The following is a 27712-nucleotide window of genomic DNA, read 5'->3' on the forward strand; positions in this document are numbered from 1 at the left end:
TGGTAAGTTCTCATTTAATCTTACTATTTTATATGTTTCTATAAGATGCCCCCTCATCCTTCTAAACTCCAGTGAACACAAGCCTAGTCTTTTCAGTCTTTCCTCATATGTGTCCCGCCATCCCAGGGATCAATCTCGTGAACCTACGCTGCACTGCTTCAATCACAAGGATGTCCTTCCTCAAATTAGAAGACCAAAACTGTACACAATACTCCAGATGTGGTCTCACCAGAGCCCCATACAACTGCAGAAGAACCTTTTTACTCCAAAACTGAAATCCTCTTGTTATGAAACTTGCGGTTGGCTGATGAATGTTTGGGGGAATGCATAATAAGGAAGAGGGAATCCATGGGCAGTAATATGGGTGAACAGAGAGAGGCTGCAATCAAACAAGGAGATTTTTGTGAGACCCACTGAACCATGGCTGAACAGAAAAACTTATTTTCAAAAATAAAGATTTTCTTGGAAATCATCTACTTCATTATTAAAGATTGCATATAACAGGTAGTGAAAGGCAAACTGTCATGTTTCTCCTCGAAATCACAATCATGCTACCACACAGGTGTGCATTTAACCTACCCAGTAACTTTTTACAACTGTGCCTGATACCTATCAAATTACCTGCATATCCAATACATATCCTGCATATCCAATAGGTGTTCAGGCTGGGCAAAGGGACTTCTGCTTTATCTCTATAGTGAGGTTATGATAACATTATCACACTGTTAACATCTTCTGTAAATCAAATATTACTTTTGTCATGGAGAGTTTTTGAAGCTTTGTATCAGCATTATTAACAAGATGGTGACTGGGAACACACCATGTTGGACTTTGATGACGTTAATTCTCCATATGCCACTTTATTGTTGTTATTTTATTTTATTTAGGTATTTTGTAGTGTAGAGTTTTCCGGGATATTTTTTGCTGTATTTCTTGTGTACCTGTCCAGCTAAGTTTATTTCAGCATATTGCCAATAAACCATAGATAGGATTAAAAAAAACAGTTTCTTCCCTTGTTTTGTAAACACCTTATTTTTTCTATGAATGTTATAGGTTAATACTCATGGTCATATGTTTTTTCTCCTTTCTTCAGTCATCATCTTTTACTCTTCATTTTTACCTTATAGGAGTTTGATATTTTGAGTATGACTAATTTCAATCTCATGTCTTTATTCTCAGAATCCAGAACAGTTACATAAGTATGGTACACTTCACATTTTATTGCGAATAATAAGCATATGAAATAAAATCTTCCTTTCATTACAAGGTCTGCTTACTTTTGCATATTGATTTCAGAATAATAAGACATTTTTTCACCATTGTTTGTCAGGTTGGAAGAAATAATCATATAACCATATAACCATATAACAATTACAGCACGGAAACAGGCCATCTCGGCCCTACAAGTCCATGCCGAACAAATTTTTTTTCCCTTAGTCCCACCTGCCTGCACTCGTACCATAACCCTCCATTCCCTTCTCATCCATATGCCTATCCAATTTATTTTTAAATGATACCAATGAACCTGCCTCCACCACTTCCACTGGGAGCTCATTCCACACCGCCACCACTCTCTGCGTAAAGAAGTTCCCCCTCATATTACCCCTAAACTTCTGTTCCTTAATTCTGAAGTCATGTCCTCTTGTTTGAATCTTCCCTATTCTCAAAGGGAAAAGCTTGTCCACATCAACTCTGTCTATCCCTCTCATCATTTTAAAGACCTCTATCAGGTCCCCCCTTAACCTTCTGCGCTCCAGAGAATAAAGACCTAACTTATTCAACCTATCTCTGTAACTTAGTTGTTGAAACCCAGGCAACATTCTAGTAAATCTCCTCTGTACTCTCTCTATTTTGTTGACCATTGTGTTGGAAAGTTTCACTATTTAACAGCTACAAACAAAATAGTGACTCCTCAAGGTAGGAGAGAAATGAGAAAATAATATCATGGATGATTATTGAACACTTTCTGTCATGATTAATTAAGATCATATTAGAAAATATTGTCAGTTCCACACTGAATGTTTTCATTTGTCCACATAATTTTCAGGAGATTCTCCAGCCAGTTCCAAAATGGACACTTTAATTATTTCTCCAACAATTTCCGACTCTACAGTCAAGCAATTGTAAAGCATACATTTGCTGAAATACCCACAATTTATGCAGGGGTATTGGCTAATAAATAGGTGACAGTTTAGACCTGATCCAGGGACAATTAACTTTTCACTTGGATGGAAAGTATCTGCCATGTGATAAAAGGGCAAGACAGTATGTCTATCCATCACCTGAAACAAGCAATTAGAAAGGCACAAAAAGCTGGAGTATCATAGCGGGACAGGCAACATCTCTGGAGAAAAGGAATGGTGGTATTTCGGGTCGAGACCCTTCTTTAGACTTCCCTTAGAAAGGCAAATGTAATGTAAAAATGTCGAAAGCGAAGATTGAATAGATTGAGCCTTTACTTTCTTGAGTTTTTGTAAGATTTCTAGGGGTTTTAATTGCAATTAGTAAGATTTTGATGAATCTTGTCAGGGTAGAAGTTGTGCAGATATATTTCCTGCTGAGGGAGTTTAAAACTAGAGAGCATCATGTCAGAATAATGGGTTAACCTTTAAAACCGACATGAAGGGGAATTTCTTCCGTCAAATTGCTATTTATCTTTGGAAGTCAATGTGAGAGCTGTGGAAACTGAATCATGAACTGTATTCAAGAATGAGTCAGAGCAAACAAGGGTTATATGGGGTGGGCAGCAAGCAGATGATTGGAGGAACCAAAGGGGCGATAAAATATTCTCTTATTTTGTTCATAAAATTGAAGTTCTGCAGTTCTGCTTTATTCAGAGCTACACTTCAAAAAAATGTATAACATTTAAACAAATCAAATATGCCATTGTAGAATGTCAACTAGGCAATTTCTTTCATGATTCACACATGCATGGGTGAGCTATTTTCTTTTTTGAATGCATACATATTAATGACATTGAAATAAATTTGAGAGTAAACCATTAGTCCCCTTCAAGCTTCTTTTCCAATTAACTGGATCGTGACTGAGCTTTGACACTTAACTAATCTAAGTCCCGGATTCCTTACTCTCTTTATTCCCAAAATCAATTGAGCTTTTTGTGCTGAATATTCCCAATGAGTTGGTTCCATTAGCCTTCTTGGGTAGAGAATTCCAAAAATATATTGAGGAGATTTCGCAGTGGAGCAAACAAAAAGTGTAGAAAGGAACTGCACATGCTGGTTTATACTAAAGATGCTGGAGTAAGGGAGCAACAGCCTAAAGAAGCACATCATCGGTGCCCCGCTCCCTGCCATGGATGCCCTCCACCGAAAACGGTGTCTGAGACGGGCTGGGAAGATCATCAAAGACCCCTCACACCCCAACCATGGACTGTTTGCCCTCCTCCCATCAGGGAGGCGGTACAGGAGCCTCAGGCCACGTACTAGTAGGATGAGGAACAGCTTCTACAACAACACAATCACATTGCTGAACTCGGAGTCCCGACGATAGATTTCTCTGGTCCCTCCGTCCGCATTGTTTAATTATTCAGTATTTCCTGATTATTCTGTATCTTCCCTCTTTCTATTTTTTTTTAAATTTTTTTTATTTTATTTTATTTAATTTATTTTTTTTTGTTTTGTTTTCTTTATGTACAACTACTACGGACTGACGCAAAACTGCATTTTGTTGTACTGATACTTGCATTTGTGCGATGACATTAAAGTTGAATTGAATTGAATTGAATTGAATCGGAAACGTCACCCATCCTTTTCCTCCAGAGATGCTGCCTGATTCTCCAGCACTTTGTGCCTATCTTCGGCATAAACCAGCATTTGCATTTCCTTTCTACACATGTCACATGCTCCACTGTGAATCTCCTCAAGGACTCATCTTTTATCTCCGGAGATGCTGCCTGACCAAATGAGTTACTCTAGCACTTTGTGCCTATCTTCCAAAATTACATTACTTCCCAAATAAAACAATCTCTTCTCTACCCGATACTCACCAGCTGAACACTCATTGTGAAACTATGAAACTGTGACCATTGCTTCCAGATTGAAATTTGGTGAAAATTCTCCACAAGTAGGATTTTTTGATGCAGGAATTTTCAACATAGGCATCATTTTCCTATTTCACTACAGGACGAAGTTGTCGAAAATCGCCACAACAAATGGTAAGAATTCCGCCAAAAGGCTCATTCCTGTCACACACATCTCGAAGAGTTCTGTCCACTGCTTCAAAGCTCTCCCTCCTAATCATCGGGCACTCATCCCAAACAATGAGTTTCATTCCTGATCAAATCCGCCGTGTTAGAGTTCTTCTCAATGTTGCACAATGTATTCACGGTTACTTGGATGCGTATCTTAAATTAAGAATGTGCAATTCTTCCACAAGGGATTAAAGTAACTACTATCCCAGAGGATGCTACAGCAAAAGTAACATCACCTTTACCTCTAACTTTGGAGAGGATCAAATTGGTGAGAAATGTCTTTCCTGTTCCTGCAGGTGAATCAATAAAAAACATATAAGGAATATTCCTTTCCAAGCAGTTGCACAACTGATCATACACTCTGCTCAGCATTCAGCAGAGGCTCCTTCTCTTTAACAAATTGCTGTTGTTCAGGTCTATTGTATTGCAATTCATGCAGCAATTCTGGATTGCCACCATCAAGGTTCATTCTTCCATTTCTTGATCGTGGCAAATAAAAGTATTACAACAAAAGTGTTTTGTTGTAATTCTCCAGCTTGTCTTGAATATTCAACAGAGCTTGATCATGATGCCTCTCATCAATCATGATATTTCGATCACTGATTGTTCTCCATTCTCTTTGAAGGTAATCTTTGGACATTGAATTCTTGAAGCGATCCCATAATTGTCAGGGATTGTTCATGTCAGTATTCGTTAGCCAAACAACAAACAAATCACTCATTGCACTGGAGAGCCTTGTCCTCTCAGCATATTCCATTGTTTGTTGCCAAAGGTCGTCAGTTTGCAACAGACCTCTTTCTCTGCAGACGTCTTTGAAGGAAGGAAGAATATCTCCATCATGTGTCTTCAATGAATCGAAGGATACTGGCTCTTTGACGTGATGGAGAAGCAGTCTCAAGTATCAGAGGTCACCACATCTTGGAGAAACGGTATACACTCATTCCAAAACGTTGGCTTAAAAAATACTGGGAAAATCTTCTACTCTGTTCTCAACCATCCTTCTTTTCCATTTCCTAATGTTCCATGAGTAAAATCGGTGTACATCAGCGTAGTACAGTGTTCTTGCAAATCGATCTCAGGAACACAATTCCATGAATTCAGTCATTCTCGCCATATCATTATTGTCCACCTGCTGAACAGCATAGACTCTGATAAAGACTTTTTATTCTTGTGGTAGATGTACCTGGAGTCAAATGACAGCGGGGCCTCTGTCATGAATTGGAAATCCAAGGATTGATCCCATTGCTTCCGATGGACCAATGTATCTGCCAGTCAAGTACTGTGTAATTTCATCAGCTCTGTTAACTACAAAAATGGTTGATCACTCCCCTTCAAGATGATATGACATTTGAACAACTTTAATAGTCGAGCATGTTGGCGCACCACCCAATCAGAAGAAATGGTTCGTATCTGGCATGTCCCTGAAATCACAATCAGTCACAATAATACATTGTTGGCCAAGTATGTTTTGCAACATATGAGGAATTTCATTTACCAAGACAGTCATACAAATAAAAAGCAACAGAACACACAAAATAAATGTTAACATGAACATCACCACAGTGACTCCTCCACATTCCTCACTGTGATGGAAGGCGAAACAAAGTTAAAATCTCTTCCCTTCCATGCTCTCCTGTGGTCGGGGGCCTCGAGCCTTCTGTTGACGGGACGATCTTGACTCCCGTAGCCAGCGGTCGGGCCCTCCGCATCTGGGCAATCAGCTCCTGGATCAAGGGGATGTCAGCTCCCCCGCGCCGGCGATCGGACCCCGCTTCGGGGCTGGTCAAGCATCTGCGCCGTTGGAGCTCCCGACTAGCCTCTCCGGAGACTGCAAGCCCTTGATGATAAGTCTGCAGGCTGGAGCGATCCCAGGCAAGGGATCGGCTCTGATGTTAAGTCCATGCCCAGCGCTGGGGCACAATGTCAGCCCCAGGAGGCCTCCAGCTCCATCGATGGTAGGCCGCAGTGAGACCGGAGATGCGACCCGTAAAACAATTGCATCTCCGGCAAGGTAATAAACTGAAAAAAATATTCCCCCGACCACCTCCCACTCACCCCACATAAAACAAACCGGAGAACATTTACACAGACTTTTACCACATAGTAAAAACTTAATAATATACAAAAAAACAGACAAACTTTTGGCAGGCACCCCTGGTCTGGAGACTTTCTCCTGTACAGAGGATTTGGATCATCTCCACACCTCATCCTCTCGATAAATGGCTTTGGGAATCTCTCACTGCAACTTCCATTCTTCCAACATGGAGAGGTGTTGTCGCAGTATGGTCCATGAATCATGTGCTTCAGTACCAATCCATGCAGCTCAGGATCTACTTGCGGGTCTGGTATTTCAGCTTGCACAAATCTGTCAAAATCTTGTGGTCTTGGCTTACTCGCTTTGTCAAGCCACAGCAGACAGTGCAAATGAGGCAATCCTATCTTCTGATATCCCACAGTTGAGACAAAAGCTATACAGTTCCCAAAGAGGCCATCTGGTCCAGTGAGGTACTTGATGAATAGCATTCTTTTTAGATCGAATATTTTTGCAATCAAGTCTGGTCTATCACATGGCTGCTGATTCAGAAAGAGGTGCTGTCGGAATTTGCTCCAGTTCAGATTTCAAGTGATTGTAAAGAAGAGAGAAGCATTGCCATATTTCCGAACGTTCATCATGCTGTGCTGACATCGTTCCAATAGACAATAGACAATACGTGCAGGAGTAGGCCGTTCGGCCCTACGAGCCAGCACCGCCATTCAATGTGATCATGGCTGATCATCACCAATCAGTACCCCGTTCCTGCCTTCTCCCCATATCCCCTGACTCTGCTATCTTTAAGAGTCCTATCTAGCTCTCTCTTGAAAGTATACAGAGAACCGGCCTCCACTGCCCTCTGAGGCAGAGAATTCCACAGACTCACAACTCTCTGTGTGAAATTTTTTTTCATCATCTCCGTTCTAAATGGCTTACCCCTTATTCTTAAACAGTGGCCCCTGGTTCTGGACTCCCCCAACATCGGGAGCATGTTTCCTGCCTCTAGCATGTCCAAACCCTTAATAATCTTATATGTTTCAATAAGAAACCCTCTCATCCTTCTAATTTCCAGAGTGTACAAGACCAGTTGCTCCATTCCCTCAGCATATGACAGTCCCGCCATTCCGAGATTTAACCTTGTAAACCTGCGCTGCACTCCCTCAATAACAATAATGTCCTTCCTCAAATTAAGGGAACAAAACTGCACACATTACTCCAGGTGTGGCACTAGGGCCCTATACAACTGCAGAAGGACCACTTTGCTCCTATACTCCTCCTCTTTTTATGAAGGCCAACATGCCATTCACGTTCTTCACTGCCTGCTGTACCTTCATGCTTACCTTCATTGACTAATCAACAAGGACCCCCCAGATCCCTTTGTACTACTCCTTTTCTCAAATTGACACAATTTCGATAATAATCTGCCTTCCTGTTTTTGCTACCAAAGTGGATATCCTCACATTTATCCCCAGTAAACTGCATCTGCCATGCATCTTCCCACTCTCCCAACCTATCGAAGTCACCCTGCATTCTCATAGCATCCTCCTCACAGTTCACACTGCCACCCAGCTTTGTGTCATCTGCAAATTTGATAAGGTTATTTTTGAATCTCTTCATCTAAATCATTGATGTATATTGTAAAAATCTGTGGTCCCAACACCGAGCCTTACGGTACCCCACCAGTCACTGCCTGCCATTCTGAAAGGGACCCATTAATCCCTACTCTTTGTTTCCTGTCTGCCAACCAATTTTCTATCCATGTCAGCACTCTGCCCCCAATAACATGTGCTCTAATTTTGCCCACTAATCTCCTATGCGGGGCCTTATCAAATGCTTTCTGAAAGTCCAGGTACACTATATCCACTGGCTCTCCCTTGTCCATTTTCTCAGTAACATCCACAAACAATTCCAGAAGATTAATCAAACATGATTTCCCCTTCGAAAATCCATGCTGACTCGGACCAATCCTGTCACTGCTATCCAAATGTGTCGCTATTTCATCTTTTATGTAGCAATGTTACAAAATTTTGAGATTTTAAAAATCAAGTCTGCAATTTATCCCATCAGATAAAGCATAACAATAAGTTTAATTTGACACCAAATTCACTTTCATATCTCAAGTATTAAAAAAGTTATGGCCATTTTCATACTCGGAAATTAGCATCTTGTTCCCTATTGATTTTCAATGGACATTACAAAAAAGCTGTGATCTTGGATAGTCAAAAGCCCATTTCTTAAGGAAAGATTAACATTTTTAAATAGCCTAAGTGTCCAAAGATTATTCACAAATAATTCACAATATGACATGATTTTTATATCTAATTTACATTAATTTATAGGCCAAATGGAAGGAATTTAGTGTTCAATTGCTGTAAATAAATGCCCATTTAAATCGGCTTTCTAGTGGGTTCATGTGGAACGCGCTGGTTTAGAACGTTGACATCGCGCTGGATTAGTGCCCTCAAATGCCGAGAAAAATACTGCGGGATATAAAAAGCCCAAAATGAACTACTCGCTATAGATAACTTGATATATAGGGTTATATGTATGCCCCATTTAATGTAAAAATAAGGTACATACCTTTAATTGTTTGCTTTATAAAAGCCTGGGGCTGCGAGAGGTTGCGGAATGAGAGAGTAATTTTAAAACTATTATAACTATATTATCGAGGCCTATAAAACTAATAATACCTTTTGCGACCGGGTCTTGCAGCGATTTTTCGTTAATGATTTACTAGGCTGAACATCTGCGATTAGTACAGCCTAGTAAAAATCGCGTTTTAAACCCGCCCCCTCCAAACAGCGTCAAAATCACGGACCTGGCTGTGGGCAGATTCCCAATGGCGATTCAGGTAGGTTTTGTAACATACCTATTTTATGATTGACTCCAGCATCTTCCCCACCACCGATGTCAGGCTAACTGATCTATAATTCCTCGTTATCTCTCTCCCGCCTTTCTTAAAAAGTGGGATAACATTAGCTACCCTGCAATCCACAGGAACTGATCCTGAGTCTATAGAACATTGGAAAATTATCACCAATGCATCCATGATTTCTAGAGCCATTTCCTTAAGTACCCTGGTCTGCAGACTATCAGGCCCTGGGGATTTATCAGCCTTCAGTCCCATCAGTCTACCCAACACCATTTCCTGCTAATGTGGATTTTGTTCAGTTCTTCCGTCACCCCAGATCATCTGGCCACTAGTACATCAGGAAGATTGTTTATGTCCTCTGTAGTAAAGGTGGATCCAAAGTACCTGTTCAACTCATCATTCAAGACAATGTGCCATGATCTTGCCTCAGCCTCATTTTGTGTGTTAAATCGCCTTTCCTGTTCAAAAGCTGCCCGATGATCTGGATCAATGACAATTGATGCCTCTGGTAATCAGGTATTGGTGGTGCTGGTGCCAGCAGCCCCCATCTTTTTGTTTTTTTGTTTGTTTTTTTAGTTATGTTAAAGTGTGTTTTTTATGTTTTTTTAAATGTGGGGGAAGAGGGCATGGTAAGGGGGATACCGCCGTTCGGTCGCTTCCTGGAGAGGACGCGACTATTATTCGAGTCGCGTCCTCACCCCCCCCAGCAGCCTACCTACTGGATTGGCGCGGCCTTTCCTGCCGGGATCGACCATAGCTCCAGCCGCGGCGGGACAGCGCTGTGACATCGCGGGGCTGGCGATGCCTTACCGGGGATCGCCGTCTGGAGCCCGGAGTGCTGGACCTGCTGCACCGACATCATGGAGCTGCGGTTTGCGGAGCTCCCAACGCGGGCAGTGTTGATCAACAACGCGGGGTCCTGCGACTCCGCCCGGCTAGGCCTGCGGAATCGGGAGCTGCGGACTCCGGCTGCGGGAGGAGGCTGATCAGGAGGTCCGGCCGCTGAGGAGGAGGATATTCACCGTCGGGGATCGGCGTCGGCATTCCACCAGCCCGGCGTGAGGGCCTGAACATCGGGCCGCCCGGTGCGGCGACTGCGTGTGCTCGGAAGGCCCAGACCACGGATGAACATCTGGGAAGATCGGGCGGGAGGCTGGCTGGACTATGGTGCCTTCCTCACCTTGGTGCCACTGTGTTATGTTGTGTCGTGGACTTTCTGTGTTTGTGCTTTTCTTTTTTTAATTCAATTTTATTTTTAATATGTTTTATTATTTATTATTTATTTATTTTTATGCTACTGCCTGTAAGGAAAATTCATGTTGTTGTCTCTAATTGAGACAATGACAATAAATTTGAATACAATACAATACAATAATTCTTTCCTTTGCCATTTCAAGTGAAGTAATGTAACGGTTGTTTTGTCTTAGCATTTGAACAGTTTCCCTTTGAATACCAGCATTTCGCAGTATACCCATTCGCAATTAAATGCTATCTTGGGGGTCCAAGCAATAGATCTGCAAGAATTGACTTTGCTGGTCGGTCAGACATCAACAAGCCAAGGTAATGATGAATCTGTCCTTGTATGATCATTGAAGAATTCCATCCATGCCTTGGCATCGAATGACATCAGTTGAAAGAATGACGAATAACGTCAGTTGTATTGTCTAATATTCTTTCTGAACTTGTTTGATTGTGGTGTGTCACTTGTATACAAATTCATGAGGTCATCAGGGAGTGCTCGCAGAGGAGTAATGTTCACCTTACCCTTCGTGCGGCAAAAGTTGCCAGTTTCTCCTGAGAAATGGTACGCTCGATACTGAGGGTAAACCTTGGACATTTCACCAACATCAGCAGAAAGATTCCTCCTTGCGAGTCATGCATTTCATCTTGTTGTATCTCTGGCCCGCTGTTCAGCCAGTCTTCTAGTGCTTTCATCTCCCGTCTCTTCATTCCTTCTGTCTTGCGTTCTTTCTCGGAAATCCTCAAGACATTCAGATCTTTCTTGTTGCGTCCCTTCATTCCTTCTGTCTTGTGCTCTTTCTCAGAGATCCTCGAGACGTTGAGTTCTTTCTTGTTGTCTCTTCATTCCTTCTGTCTTGCAATCTTTCTCTGAGATCTTGGATACATTCAGTTCTTTCCTATTCCTTCTCTTCATTCATTCTGTGTTGTGGTCTTTCTCAGAAATTCTCTAGACGTTCAGTTCTTTCTTGTTATGTGTCTTGTTCCCTTCTGCTCCCTACTTATTCTCGATGTCACTTTGCGTTGTTCCTTGATCATCCTGCAATTCGTTTGCTCCCTCCTCTTGGCATGATGTAAAAAAGAGATAAATATTTATCAGGATGTAGATATTTACAAACTTCTAAAGACAATTTTATCAGTTAATGAACAATGAAGCAATGGATGAAAATGGTGTTTTAAAAAATATATAAAAATAAATCTCAATCAAAATGTCCTTTTTTTTTCAAAATGTCCCTTTTTTTAAGAAAATGTAAATAAATCTAATCTTTAAAGTTATGGCTGTTTATCGTGAACATACTTTTGTGGAGATCCCTGAGACGTTCAGTTATTACAAATTCTGTCTCTTCACCGCACTGCACCACGGGAGGAAAGTCAGGCTTTAAAATAAAATAAATTTCAATCAAAATGATCTTTTATTTAAAATGAAATTAATCTAACCTTTAAAGTTTTGGCTGTTTATGGTGAACATTCTTTCTTGGAGATCCTCGAGACATTCATTTATTTCAAATTCCATCTCTTCACCGCGCTGCACCACAGGAATAAGGTCAGGTGCGGGGGAACGCCAACTGCGCTTGCACGGATCAGGCGGTCATCTTCTTTGACTTTCTCTCTGATGCCACAATGCACCATGGGAGGAAGGGCAGGCTCAGGGCATGCCAGGGCGGGTGCCAGTCCTCCACGGAAACACTCCCCCAAATGCGCACGCAAATTTGAAATTTCTATCCTGGAAGGATGAACATGAGTCAAAGGCAGTATAAAAGAAAGAAAGGATAGGAATGCATTGTATCTCAAACCTCAGGGCATACCTGAGGTGACGACTGTTTAGGAAATTAGCTCAGCATTCATTCATAATTCTATTGTCTATTCTCTATTGTCTATAATTAGCAGAAACTGCAAATGAAACCAAAAGCCTCTTCTTTGACCTTCTCCCATTGTGACGCTGAACACAGAGGTATTACTACACAGGGGTGGCCCTGGGCACGGCAAGTGGGAGTGATATATTAAAATTTATGAAGTGAATAACTTTTAAATAACTTTTAAAATATAGAATAATTTGGAACAAAACTGGCTCCCGCACACCCCAGGCGAATAGTGAGCGAGGTGCCCAAAAATTGTTACGCTATCGTGTATCGTTTTGACTGTATTTCGGGAACATACAAATATATATATACATACAAACACATATATATACATACAAGATGAGAGTTTTTGTTATATATATAGATGTCATAAGTTTAATCTTGAAAATTGGCATGGATTTTCCTGTTCTTTTTATTTAATCGTTGCTTAAAGACATGTCATTTTATTTAAGTCATGGGGACTTGTAAGATTAAAATGCTGTTGCAAAACTATAGTTATATTTTGTTATGCTCCAGAGATATTAATATTTAACATTTGATTAACTAAACAAAAAACAATCGTGTTAAATACTGTGCCAGTCTGCCAATCATTCCAAACATCAAAGCAAATTTTAGTTTTCCACAGTGGGGAATCTCTTGAACTTTCTCAGGAAAGAACGCAGTTGGAAGTATTTTTTGCAAACATTTGTTGAACCAAAGAGAAAATTTGAATAGTTGCCTGAAAGGATGTACTTCAAAAAAAAAATAGCTACATGCCAATTAGAAATACATAATGAAGACTTGATATATATTTCGCATGACATTCTATATGGAAGTGGATAATAAATAGAAACTTAGAGCAAACCCAAAGATTAGGACATGTGCATACCAAAAATCAGCACAGAACCAGAACCATTTAGTTACATAATGATAGGTAGTGGAGTCGCATCTTGTTTCTTCTAATACTGGACACACATTAAATTCATGTAATGATTTGAGCATTTAAGCAGTGCCAGTTTCAATGTTTTTCATATTAATACATGATAACTGCATCTTTTCCAAAGTGCCTTGCACAGCTGTATGCAAACTGTACTGTTGACCCCATTACCTCAAAAGAGTATCAACTGACATGTTGAACAACAAAAAGGGACTTAATTTGTGAGTTTAGAAGTGTTTAGGAGAATTAAAAACCTCCTACAAATATTTAGAAGACCTCCTTCAATTATGTAGAATTTAATTCTTCGATCTCCTTCGACCGCTTCGACTATGTTGAAGACTAGCTTCAGGACAATTGGACATTGTATAGTGGAGAAACGCTATACGCTCATTCGAGAACGTTGGCTTCAAAAATACTGGGAAAATCTACTACTCTCTTCCCAAAATCGGTGTAAAATCCGTGTACTCGCAATCAGTTTTCTCGCAAATGGATCTCGAGAACACAATTACATGAATTCAGTTAAAGTAATTCTCACCATATCATTATCGTCCACCTGCTGAACAGCATTGACTGATAAAGACTCTTGTTCTTGTGGTAGATGTACCTGGAGTCAAATGACAACGGGGTCTCAGTCATGAATTGGAAATCCAAGGATTGATCCCACTACTTCTGATGGACCAATGTATCTGCCAGTCAAGTACTATGTAATTTCATCAGCTCTGCTAACTCCAAAAAATGGTTGATCACTCCCCTTCAACATGTACTTGATGACATTTGATTGACTTTACAGAGGAGCATATTTCAACATTGATATGACACTTGAAGAACTTCAATAGTGGAGCATAATGGAGCACCACCCAATTAGAAGAAATAGTTTGTATCTGGCATCCTTCTTGATGTCCCTGAAATTACAATCACAGTCACAATAATACTTTGTTAGCCAAGTATGTTTTGCAACATACAAGAAATGTAATTTGCCAAGTCAGTCAATACATACATCAATACATACATTTGATATATTAAAATAAAAACCATCACAATAATAGCAATGTGGGAGGCAATCCTTACCCACGGGTGAATTTGTACATTTGCACCCCAGTTCCAAATATCATCCCACCAGCTGGCTTCCTTAATTTTTTTTAATATTCATCTCAATTTTTCCAGTGTGCTGGATGACCTTAATGAATGTACTGTGGGCATTATTTAGCTGTTTCTTAATCCATTGTAAATTCTCAGGCTGGAGCCTTACTTCAGTAATATATTTTTGAAAATATTTGCCCAAATCTTTCTTTATTCCCTCAGTAACTTCCATCGTGATTTCATTATGTTTGTGTATATCAATCAACTCGATTTTACCAATTCTGGTGGGTATTTGCAGGTTAATACAGAAGGTCGTATTGGTAATAGGACATGTCTGAATACCATACTAATATTCCTTTAAATAAGTGGTTATACTGTAATCCCCTTTTCCTCTATGTGCAACCTTGGTGATGTCGACCCTCAATGCCCCAGCTTCCATTGTACAATCCAAATCTGCCTTTGCCCCAAATCCACATATAGCTTGTTCATTGGCATATATAGGGTATGGACAGACAATAATCCTGTCAATGTGCTGGCATTTAGTCAGGGCTGTGCCTACCAATCCTTCTGTCTTTTCTATGGCATAAGGCAGAACATCTTCATGTCCTCGCCATATCCCATCCCTAATAATGCCTATATTTTCTGCTTTGTAAATTTCCAGCCCACGTTTATCTGGAGGGATGATTGGGAGTCCCAGTATCATTCCCAAAACTTTACTGGTAGCCTCCCACAAGACCCAGGCGCGACGCAATATGCGAGTTAACTTTAAACGGAAGTAACAGAGGTTTTTGTGGCTTTCAGTTTGAGCCTAGAGAAGCATTTATGTGTTAGAACAATTGACACTGCATGTGCTGCTTTGTCATTCTCTAGAGCATCATAAGTGGGACAATAAATGATTGGTTGTTCACCCGCTGTTCACTAACATTATGCAGGGTGTCTTTTATATGACCACTCTAATAGCGTACCCTCATTGTACTGTGCAAAGTATATCAGTAAATTATTATGCAAATATTCTTCTACTGTATTCCTAATGGGAGCAGTAATTTTAAGATGACTATGCTTTAAGCAACTGATCTCAGCACAAACAACACAGTCTTTAGTCAATTTCTGGCTCGGTCTCTGGGTCCTAATTTGAAGAAAGATATCCTTGTGATTGAGGCAGTGCAGTGTACGTTCACGAGATTGATCCGTGGGATGGCGGGAGTGTCATATGAGGAAAGTTTGAAAAGACTAGGCTTGTATTCACTGGAATTTAGAAGGATGAGTGGGTATCTAATAGAAACATGAAAAATAGTAAGATTAAACGAGAACTTACCAGTTTGAAGTTTGATCTGTATTTTATGAGAAGTTACGATGAGGGATTACGTGAAGAACCCGTTCAGCACGCATGCGCGGCATACTTCAAAGCAGCGGTGTGGAATCACAGATAGACACAGTTATTGAAGTAAACACAGTAAAGACAAGGAGCCATCAGTTGATGAATTTGACCCATATTATTGAGGGTGGGAGCGGAGGGCACATAATCCCTCATTGTAACCTCATAAAATACAGATCAAACTTAAAAACTGGTAAGTTCTCGTTTAATCTTACTATTTTACTTCAGAGTCACGTGAGTGATTCCGTGAAGATTTCAAAGCTCTGTGATTTCAAATCGTGTAACAGTTATTACTACATCACTGCCGAAGTCTTTGAGGGAGGAAGTGTGTTATCATAATCAACCAATGAGTCTGTTTGTAGAAAAACACAATGGTATGTTTTAACAATAACAATAAAGAAATTAAATTGTTCTCCTGGGCTTAAATTAATATTTGCAGTCTGTAAAATCTTTCCTGCAAATAAAACAGGTTTTGCCAACAACTTATTATAAAATTTCTGAACGGTCTTTCCCCCCACCATCCTGCTGTAGCCAGTATGTGGTTTATAGGCACGTCCATTCTTTTAGCCGTCGACGTGGATGCTGCCCTGGTGTTATGAACTTTGTACATGTTAGTTTTTATCCCAGCAGCTTTTAGCACCTGCTTGAGCCATCTCGAAATGGCTCGTCACACGACCATAAGGTTTTTTATGGCTAATCCACAAGGCTTTTCATCTCCCTCGAATATTTTGGTTGTGTCTATGTAGGATAATAGGGTCATGGCATATAACCGTGTTTCTGGGTACGCCCGGAATTCCACGACTGGATTAGGTGTTCCTGGTCTGCTCTGTTTGATCATTCCCTATATAATGACAGAGATCTGGTCTGGAGCTGTGAGCATGGTGTCCAGTCGCAATAGATGTAGTGACTGGACCCTCTGTGCAGCTACAAGTACCATCAACATGAGTGTTTTGAGCATAGATGGTTTCAGGTTGAGGGATCTGGCTGGTGGGCATCCCCTGAGATATGTCAGGACCACACTGACATCCCATATATGGGTGTACCTTGGTCTAGGGGTTAGAGTTGTAAATACCCTTCATTAGTTTGACCACCAGCTGGTGGGACCCCATGGCCTGTTGTCCTGGAGCTGGTTTTAAATAGACAGGCAGGGCAATTCTAGCTGTGTTGATGGCTCTGTAGCTGAAGTCCTTCATCGTGGTGAAGGTTCGCCAGGAATTCCAGTACGTTGGTAACTGTAGCAGTTGAGTAGGTGGTCCCTGTATCCAAGCAGTACTTCTCCCATTTTTTGATGCTGGACAAGTGCTGTTTTTTAGTGGATGTTCAGAGGGATGCTGACATGGTGTCAACGGTTTGTTATGATAATCCCAGTTCCAGAAGTGGTTTTTGCAGTATCTGCAACCCAAGAGTTTGATTTTCTCATGGCACGGGTGGCCTGTGCCCAACACTGGGTATTATTAACTCTGGGTCACTGGGGGATACCATCGGAGTTACAACAACCATGTCATGGAGTATTGGGAACCATGGCTGTGTAGGCCAGTCGGGTACTATCAAAATACCTGAGGCAGAGTCCATTTGTGCGTAGCCCCCGACTGATGAGGCAAAAGGGAGGAAATGAATAGAATAAATATTTCCTCAATCCGCAAACGCATCTACCGCTGCTGCCTCAGGGTCTGGTTCCCAAGCGACATACATAGGTACCTGGTGATTTAGTCTAGATGCAAATAAATCGATATCTAGCGTGCCATATTGCTTGATAACTTTTGTGAAAAAAATATATTTTTGGGGTTTTAACATCCATTCGATGTTGTCATTAAATTTACATGATCTGGTGTCTGCCGCTGTATTTAGCTTACCTGGTAAGTAAGTTACTGATAGCGAAATATGTCTTTGGACACACCATTGCCAAATTATGTTGACCAACTTGTCGCATGATACCGATTTTATGCCGCCCATATGGTTAATGTAGGCCACCACCGTAGTATTATCTATTTATAACCGTACATGCAAGTGATGCATATTTATGCATATGCTATTAAACCATAAAAAGTCACCGAAACATCTCTAGAGAATTAATGCCCAGTGTAAGTGGTAACGATGATTCTGGGTTAGTCCATCTACTACTTGTGCTGGATATAGTTAGTTGCTCCCCAGCCTTGAGCACTGTCATCTGTTTGGATAAATGACGTAGGGTTAGTGATGATAATAGGCTGAAACTATGTCAAACGTTTTTTGCCCACCACTGTAATTCTGATATTACTTCAGTGGGTAACTTCATGAAACGATCATAATGACCTGTATGTCAAGTTTGGTACAAAGGTCCGAATTATGTAGCTGGAAATGCTGCTACCATTATCCCAATTACTCTGTTACTTGTCGCGTAGCTGGTAGTTTGTTGACCATTAAATTGTTGTACGATTGTGCCAAATCAACTATGTTGTCTCTTGGCAATGTTAGTCACGTAGACTGAATTAATTGTGAAGCCCAAGTAATCCATGATAGAGGATGACTTCAACTTAGATTTATCTGGATGTAAGAGAACCCCAAGGTTTTGAATAACTGTTTGGTAGCTGAACAGCTAACATAGTCAAATTCATGGTCTTGCCTACCATTTAGGATATCATCAAGATATGCCATGACAATATGTTTTTATCTTCTGAATGTTGCGAGAGCTGGTTTTAGTGTCTGGGTGACACTCTTGGGCTGATGTGAGCCTATTCGGTAACGTTTTAAAATGCTATAGCTGCCCCATCCAGTTAAATTTCAGGTATCTGCGATGATCCTTATGAATGGTACTAAATGGTAAACATCTTTAAGATGAATGCTTGCCATGAAGTATCCTTTGGAATTTAGTTGTTTGGCAGTAACAACCGGTTCCATTTTGAAATGTATATACTTAACAAACATATTTAGTGAAGTTAAGCCAATGATGATGGGACATCCGCCATCTTTTTAGGGTTTAGTGAATATATTTGATACGAATTGCAAGGGTTCAGGTTTCCCCATGACACCCTTTGTAATTAGTCTCACCAGTTCAGCTTGTCCCTCTTGTTTCTTTAACGGAGAGAGGAAAAATACCCTCTGGGGTGAATGTTGGCCTGGTGGCAATTTTTCTAGTATGAATTGTATTCACTAATGCCATTGAGTATATACTGATCACTCATGATAGACTCCCATGTGTTGGTATGCTCTATAAACTGGTAGGATCCAGACCCCCCTACCTCCATGGTTATGGGTATTCTTCTGTTTCCTGCCGGTCCAACGAGTGTTGCACGTCATCTGACGTGGCGGTGACGTTGGGGGGTGGCACATTTTCCATGGGGTCCGCTCTGGGCCCTGGTCTAAATAAGATTTTTGGTGACGCGGGCCCCGAGCTTTCATCAGTCCGATATGGTAGACGTTGACTGATGGATGCAATGGGGTGCTGCTGCGTAGGAATTACTGTTTTTGGTTACTCGTTCCAGCCCTGCCCTCATGAGCCGAAAGTTTTGTAAAACCTCTTGCATGTCCTTCATAAGCTTTGTGAGGTTTTTGCCACAGAGCAGTGGGTCTGGCTCAGTGGCTGGGGTCTTATGACTTGTTTACGAAGGTTGTGGTCATCTCCGTATTTCTCCATGGAATGAGGAAAAAACGATGTGATGGCTGTTGTCAGCTTTTAACGCCTCCTGCACATGGGGTTTCCATGTAACTGTCCACCACACACCACACCTTGCAGCTCTTCCTGTTCCTGCACCCCTTGCATACACCCAAGATCTTCAGCCATTGTCCCTGTTCTTGACCAGCCCAGTCCTGGTCACCAAAGCTATCCTCTGGAAAGGAGGAAGCAATGGACAGTGCACAAGGCACTGTGGAGGGAGTGCCTGACCCCCCTCTGCGAGAGCGCCCCTCCTGGAGTGCACCTCGCTGGAGCTTCTGCTCCAAGAGCCGCTCCATGCGGCTCAGGCGGCTGTCTCTCCCCCGCCTGGGTGGAGAGACGTCCCCGTCCGATAAGTTGGAGCCACCGGCTGGAAAGCCCTTCCTTGGCTTTTACATCCAGCCCGCTGCTCAGGCGCTAGTGGGGCTAGGCTCGGTCATGGTGTCGGGGTAGCGGACCGCCCGGTAAGCGGGCCAACCCCCTTGTTGCTGGCCCCGCGAGATGAAACGCTCCACCGTGGAGTCAAGCGGGGGCAGGTCTGTGCAGGCGGCTGTCTTTCTTCCCGTGTGGGTGGAAAGACGTCCCGTCCGATAAGTCGGACCCACCGGCCAGCCGCCTCTGTGGCGTTACTTCCAGCCCGCTGCTGAGGTGCTAGCGGGGCTGGGCTCGGCATGGTGTCGGGATAGCGGAGCGCCGGGTATGCAGTCCTACCGCCTTGTTGCTGCCCCTGCGATGGAAACGCTCCTCCGTGGAGTAGAGCGGGGACAAGTCGGTTCTGTTGCTGCCCCCCCCCGAAGGAAGGCTCCTCCGTGGAGTCGAGCCGGGGACAGGTCTGTTCCGTTGCTGCCCAAAGGAACGCTCCTCCGTTGAGTCGAGCGGGGACAGGTTTGTTCCGTTGCTGCCCCCCCCCCAGATGGACGCTCCTCCGTGGAGTCGAGCGGGGGACAGGTTTGTTGCAGGGCCTTTCTTCTCTGCCGGACAGCAGATGGCTCCCTGTGAAGGAACCTGACGTCAGCTTACCTGACAGTCCGTTCTTTCACCTCCATAGCGGGAGAGCCCGACTCCCGCCTGCCGCTGTTGCTCTGCTGGACGTAATGCCGCGCATGCGTGCTGAACGGGTTCTTCATGGAATCACTCACGTGACTCCGAAGTAAAATTACATGGTAAATGGTAGGGAATTGAAGAATGCAGGTGAACAGAGGGATCTGGGAATAACTGTGCACAGTTCCCTGAAAGTGGAATCTCATGTAGATAGGATGGTAAAGAAAGCTTTTGGTGTGCTGGCCTTTATAAATCAGAGCTGATTTGAGTATAGAAGTTGGGATGTAATGTTAAAATTGTACCAGGCATTGGTGAGGTCAATTTTGGAGTATGGTGTACAATTTTGGTCGCCTAATTATAGGAAGGATGTCAACAAAATAGAGAGAGTACATAGGAGATTTACTAGAATGTTGCCTGGGTTTCAGCAACTAAGTTACAGAGAAAGGTTGAACAAGTTAGGGCTTTATTCTTTGGAGCACAGAAGGTTAAGGGGGGACTTGATAGAGATCTTTAAAATGATGAGAGGGATAGACAGAGTTGACGTGGATAAGCTTTTCCCACTGAGAGTAGGGAAGATTCAAACAAGGGGACATGGCTTGAGAATTAAGGGACAGAAGTTTAGGGGTAACATAAGGGGGAACTTCTTTACTCAGAGAGTGGTGACTGTGTGGAATGAGCTTCCAGTGAAGGTGGTGGTGTAGGCAGGTTCGTTTTTTATCATTTAAAAATAAATTGGATAGTTATATGGACGGGAAAGGTATGGAGGGTTATGGTCTGAACGCAGGTGTATGGGACTAGGGGAGAATACGTGTTCGGCACGGACTAGAAGGGTCGAGATGGCCTATTTCCGTGCTGTAATTGTTATATGGTTATATGGTTATACAAGGACTGGACAAGTTACATGCAGGTAAAAAATTCCCAATTTTGGGCGAGTCCAGAACCAGGGGCCACAGTCTTAGAATAAAGGGGAGGTCATTTAAGACTGAGGTGAGAAAAAACGTTTTCACCCAGAGAGTTGTGAATTTATGGAATTTATAGAGGCCAAGTCACTTGATGGATTTAAGAGAGAGTTAGATAGAGCTCTAGAGGCTAGTGGAGTCAAGGGATATGGGGAGAAGGCAGGCAAGGGTTATTGATAGGGGACGATCAGCCATGATCACAATGAATGGCGGTGCTGGCTTGAAGGGCCGAAAGGCCTCCTCCTGCACCTCTTTTCTATTTTCTATGTTTCTATGTGCACTGAGCTTGCTAGTACCTATGAGATGAAAGAAAGTTTCTTTATTGTTATTCAATAGTCTCAAGATATTGCTGATGACTATGGTCCGGTTAAGAACAATGGCCATGTATGCAAGTTAGCATCATGGTATTAATAACCCATGTTTGACTTCCGGTGGCGCCATGCTGGACTAGCGGTCGCACCATTTAGCTCCGCTGCTGAAAATATGCGATTTTTCGCGTTAAAATCGCGTTTGGAGGTCGGGACCGATTCAAAAACTTACCAGAGTCACTGGATGTCGCGCTGATGACGTCATCATAAGTGCCATGAATTAAACGGAGGATAAAGCCTTTTAAATGAAAAAAAACTTCTCCAGCTCACAGCCCTCAGAGAACAGCCTGAAAACTGCTGCTGAAAAGCCAGAAACCTAAAGAACTGACCTCTGAAGTGGTTTCTGTAATGGCTACAAGATCCAACACTGAGATGGCTACTAAGGAGAAAAATGAACTCGAGGAGATAAATAATTTGGTAAGAGAACTGAGAAAGGATATTGATGCTGGAAATTCAAAAATGATGGAAAATATGAATGCAAAAATGATGGAAAATATGTCGAACATCAATGCTGGCAATCAAAAAGTTATTGATTGCATTGGCATTTAAAAAAAAAACAAATTGATGATGTGCAAGAAGAGCTGTGCATGAGGCATTGCATGAAACTGTTTCTTCATATGTAACTGCAATGAAAGACATGGAAAGACATGGAAATAGCTGTTGCACAAATGTCTGAAGATATGCAGGGAATGAAGCTAGAACTAGACAGCCTCAAGTGTCATCTGGCGAAAGTCTCGGATAAATGCCTCAATCTCGAAGCTCGCTCAAGACGCCAAAATTTAAGAATACTGGGAGCAACAGAGGGAGCAGAGGGAAACAACCCCTGTTAGTTTACTGCCAACTTAATCAAACATGTACTCAATTTACCCGTGGAACCGAAAATTGAAGTGGCACATCAAGTACCCAGATTTAAGCCAACATCACAAGTAGATTCAGCCCACCCACGACAGATCATAGTCAAACTTCGGGGCATTTCTGCACTGGAAGAGCTGATGAAAAAAATTAAACACGGAGTGAAGATGACGTTTGGAAACGATCTATCCAGGATTATCCCTATGAGATCGTGCAAAAGAGAAAAAGTTCTCACAGACAAGACAGATTCTCCAAGGAGTTCAAGATGTCAGATGTGGCATATTTTATCCAGCCAGGATGCAAATTACTTTCAAGGGAAAGGAGAAATCATTCACTAATCCGGACTCAGCGTACAAATATGCCCAAGAGATTGTGGCAGAAACAGAGGATTAATGAATGCAGTGGGACGGTATGGACAAATTCTTTCTCTTTATTAGTTCACAGAGAATGCCCGAAGATAAGGGAAGAAACACCATTTTCTAAAAGTCTAAAATGGAGGAGTATCTCCAAGTGTGCTGGCCTAGACACCATATTTCCCTCGGACGCTTTGGAATTTAACTCAAGGACACACTTTGTTCAAAATGAAGGAAAGACTGATTAACAACGGAGAGACGGGCAGGAGAGCCGAACGTGGAAAACATCACAAGGACAAATGGCGGTTTAAGATCTTAAAATAGTTTCACAAAACATAACAATAGAATTAACAATAATTAACAATACTAATATAGAAATAGAAATGGGAACTAACCAGAAGTATATAATGGGCAAAATGCAATAATGTTTTAAAAAGACAGACTATCCCGTATATAGAGCGAGACAGTTAAGCAGGGATAAAGAAATAAGAAATAACAAATTTTAGAACTAACGTTGATGATATCACAAGTTTTACTGCTATGTACTTCGTGTGGGGAAGGGAGGAGACTCAGGCACCTGGCATAGTTCCAAGAGCCTGATTCTGGTTAACCCTCTCAGCGACAGCTGACTATTATCAAAGGCATAACCAATACTATAAATAGTTAGTAGATAAAAGTGTTAGATATATAAGTTTCACAGTAGCTGAACATACGATTTGATAAGTCTTAATGAAATATATATATACTGTAATTGGGTGAAATACAACTGATTTTGAAAAGGTCCCTCCCTCCTAGTCTAAGAGTAATAAAGGGAGTGGAGCTAGTTGCATAACAGCAACATCAGAATTCAAATTGATGTCAAACCCCACAGACATGTGGGTCACTCATTACAGTGTCGACTACTCTAGACACTGTAATTTCACTTGTTCAATTTTTTTTTTATCACAATATGTCACAACTATGTGGTTTTTTTTAAGGGCAATTGCAAAAGGGATCTACCAAAGGAAGTCAGTAACATAAACGTTCCCCAAATATCCAGAGTCCTGAGGTATGGATGCACCATAATAATTAAGGGTATTAAAATCAGCGAAAATGCAAGGTGATAAACAAAAGAAAATGGGGGGAATCACATTCTGTAGCTGGAACATAAGGGATATTAATGAACCAATCAAAAGGGGCAAGATACTAGCTCAGTTGAAATCATACAACACAGACATTACTTTTATTTACAAGAAATGCATCTTAAACACCAAGATCAGATGCGATTGAGGGTGAATTGGATAGGCCAAACATATCACTCTTCACACACCTCGAAATCCAGAGGCACCGCAATTATTATTCGCAAAGGAATACCATTTAAATCAAAGAACATTATATCAGATAAGGAAGGGAGATATCTTATAGTTACATGAGAGATCCATGCTGCACCAATCACCTTGGTAAATATATATGCGCCCAATTTTGATAATCCTCAATTTTTCAATAATATCTTGAATACAATTGCAGAGTTCAACTACCAAAATGTTATAATTGGAGGAGACTTCAACTGTGTTTTAGACCCATACTTAGATAAATCGATGCAAAAACAAAGAGGTATTATGAAATCTAAAACTAGTGAACTCTTAAATACATACACAAAAAAACACAAACATAACAGACTTTGGGGGATCGCGAATCCGACTGGAAGAGAATACTCATTTTATTCAACGGTACACAAAACATACTCACATATAGATTATTTCCTAGCGGATACAAAACTAATCCCTTACACTATGAACCTTAAATATCACACCAATACGATTTCAGATCACTCCCCGCTAACTTTCTTTTTAAAACTGGAAGGAATGTCTACAAATAAATCGTTCTGGAGGTTTAACTTGCAAATTTTAAAAGACCCACAAGGGAGTACATTTCTAAAAAAACAGATGGACCTATTTTTTGAGACAAACGATACACCAGACATACCGCCCACTTTACTATGGGAATCCTTCAAAGCATTTATTAGAGGAGTCATTATCTCATACCAAGCTTTTCAAAACAAAAAGAATAAGAACGAACAAAGACAATTAGAAGAACAAATCAGACAACTAGATATAGATAATGCTAAAGATCCAACTATGGATAAATATAATAAAATATTAAAATTGAAATTTAAACTAAATAAGTTATTATCAGAGAAAGTTATAAGACTATTCCAAATTACAAAACAGGAACACTTTGAATTTGGGGATAAACCCCACAAACTTCTGGCACGCCAACTGAAAAACGGGAAAAAGACCACGCAATTTTAAAGATTAAATCAGATAGAGGGGAATTATTAACACTACCCAATGATATCAATAAAAGATTTGCTCAATTTTACCATAATTTATACACATCCAAAACACTAACAGACAATAATAAAGTTTCAAAGTTCCTGGACAATTGTAATCTTCCAAAACTAGAATTGAAAGAACACGAGGAACTGGGAGCACAAATTACATCTAAGGAGATAGAAGACACACTAAAGAATGGGAAAAAACCAGGACCAGACGGATTCAGTAACAAATTTTATAAATGTTTTTACGACATAGTTACACCACGTTTACAGAAAATGTATACATATGCCTTTAAAGAACAAATCCTACCTGAAACACTAACAGAATGAACAATTACATTAATACTTAAAAAAGATAAAGACACAGAAGAACCAGGCTCATATAGAGCTATTGCATTGTTAAATACGGATCAAAAAATATTAGCGAAAACACTAGCTGGAAGACTAAGTAAATATGTTAGTAAATTAATAAACGAGGATCAAACGGGATTTATACCCAAGAGACACTCATTTAATAACCTGAGACGTCTGCTTAACATAATGCATTCACACAAACCTCAAGAACAAGAGTTATCAATCATTTCAATGGATGCAGAAAAAGCATTTGATCAAGTAGAATGGGATTATATGATTAAAGTATTGCAAATATTTCAAATGGGAGAGAACTTCATCGCATGGATAAAATTATTATATAACAAACCTACGGCTAGAATATTAACTAATAATATACTATCTATGAAATTCCAATTATCAAGGGGCAATAGACAAGGATGTTCATTATCACCGCTGTTATTTGCTCTGGTAATTGAATCTTTAGCTGAAAAAAACCGAACACACCCGGTTAATTACGGTTATAATACAAAATATTCAAATAACATATCTTTATATGCAGACGATATACTACTGTACGTCACAAAACCCCAAACTAGTATACCAAACATAGTAAATCTAATTGAGGACTTTGGATCTTTCTCAGGATACAGAATAAACTGGAACAAAAGTGAAATTATGTCGATAAAACCGAAAGACTCAACACATCTCTTAAAATTCTTCTTTAAAATAGCCATGGAAAAATGTAAATATTTGGGAATTGAAATTACTAGAAACTATCATGCTATGTTTAATTAAGAAATCTATTAATGGCAATAGTCAATAATCCGTCGTTTAAACCTACTATAGATAAATCATTTACACAATGGGAAAGAATAGTAAGATTAAACGAGAACTTACCAGTTTGAAGTTTGATCTTTATTTTATGAGGAGTAACGTTGAGGGAATACATGAAGAACCCCACCAGGACGCATGCGTGTCATTCTTCAAAGCACAGATAACTGTAATGACTAAACATAGTAAGATTAGAGAAGAGATACCAGTTAAGGATATGACCAAGGGTGGGAGCGGAGGGCACGTAATCCCTCAACGTTACTCCTCATAAAATAAAGAACAAACTTCAAACTGGTAAGTTCTCGTTTAATCTTACTATTTTACTTCGGCCCAACTTCTATTTTTGTGTCTGTTTGATGAAAGCTAGCATGACAAAAGCCTGTTCATCACCCATTCTATCTGAGACACCATTTTCAAGGAGCTATATACTTGTACTCCAAGATTCCACTGCTCTATAACACTCTATAACGGCCCTACCATTCATTGTGTAGGTCCTGTCATGGCTTGTCTTCCACAAATGCAGCATTTTACAGTTATCTAAATTAAATTATTTTGGCCATTCCTTAGGTCCCTTGCCAAGCTTATCAATATCCTGCTGTAATTCTTGAAAACCATTTTCATTGTCTCCTATACACTATATTTTAGCATCATCTGCAAATTTACTAATGCATCTTTGACTTGACTTTGAAGTCTTAAAATTTAAATGTTCCCTTTAAAATTGTTTGATTGTTGTCTTAACCATTAGGAAAAAATCATGAACTGGTGTAAAGTATGTGAGATCTGTGAGTTTTAAAATGTTGCAAGAGTTATGGCAACTTGTGAGCTAATTTTACTTTGGAGCCACGTGAGTGATTCCATGAAGAACCCGCTCAGCACGCATGCGCAGCATTATGTCCAGCTGAGCAACAGCGGCCACATCGGAATCAGGCGCTCCCGCTACGGAGGTGAAAGAACGGACCGTCAGGTAAGCTGAGGCCGGGTTTTTCTTTCACTGGGAGCCTTCTGCTGTCCGGCAGAGAAGAAAGGCTCTAGAACAAACCTGTCCCCCGCTCGACTCCACAGAGGAGCTAGCGCCTAAGCAGCGGGCTAGATGTACCGCCACAGAAGAGGCGTCCGGCCGGTGGCTCCGACTTATCGGACGGGATGTCTTTCCAACCGCACGGAGGGAAAGACAGCCGCCTGAACAGACCTGCCCCCGCTCGACTACACGGAGGAGCGTTCCATCTCATGGGGGGTGGCAATAAGGTGGTAGGACTGCTTACCGGGCAGTCCGCTATGCCACGACACCGCGACGAACCCAGCCAGCTAGCGCCTGAGCAGCGTGCTGGAAGTAAAGCCATGGAAGAGGCGTCCGGCCGGTGGCTCCGACTTATCGGACAGGGACGTCTCTCCACCCAGGTGGGGGTGAGACAGCCGCCTGAGCCGCATGGAGCGGCTCTTGGAG

At 41.2% G+C, this 27712-nt stretch overlaps 1 long non-coding RNA gene across 1 annotated transcript; it reads right to left on the reverse strand.

Moving 5' to 3' along the window:
- Positions 1 to 9745: 9745 nt before the first annotated feature.
- LOC129697993 (uncharacterized) lies at positions 9746 to 26428 on the reverse strand. The gene is made up of 4 exons (XR_008723603.1): positions 26335 to 26428; positions 13664 to 14030; positions 11791 to 12076; positions 9746 to 11415 (listed from the first exon to the last, which is right to left on the reverse strand). It is a non-coding gene; the product is annotated as an uncharacterized LOC129697993 (long non-coding RNA).
- Between the last annotated feature and the right edge of the window lie 1284 nt (positions 26429 to 27712).

The sequence above is a fragment of the Leucoraja erinacea genome, chromosome 6 (assembly GCF_028641065.1).
Source record: "Leucoraja erinacea ecotype New England chromosome 6, Leri_hhj_1, whole genome shotgun sequence".
NCBI classification, from domain to species: domain Eukaryota; kingdom Metazoa; phylum Chordata; class Chondrichthyes; order Rajiformes; family Rajidae; genus Leucoraja; species Leucoraja erinaceus.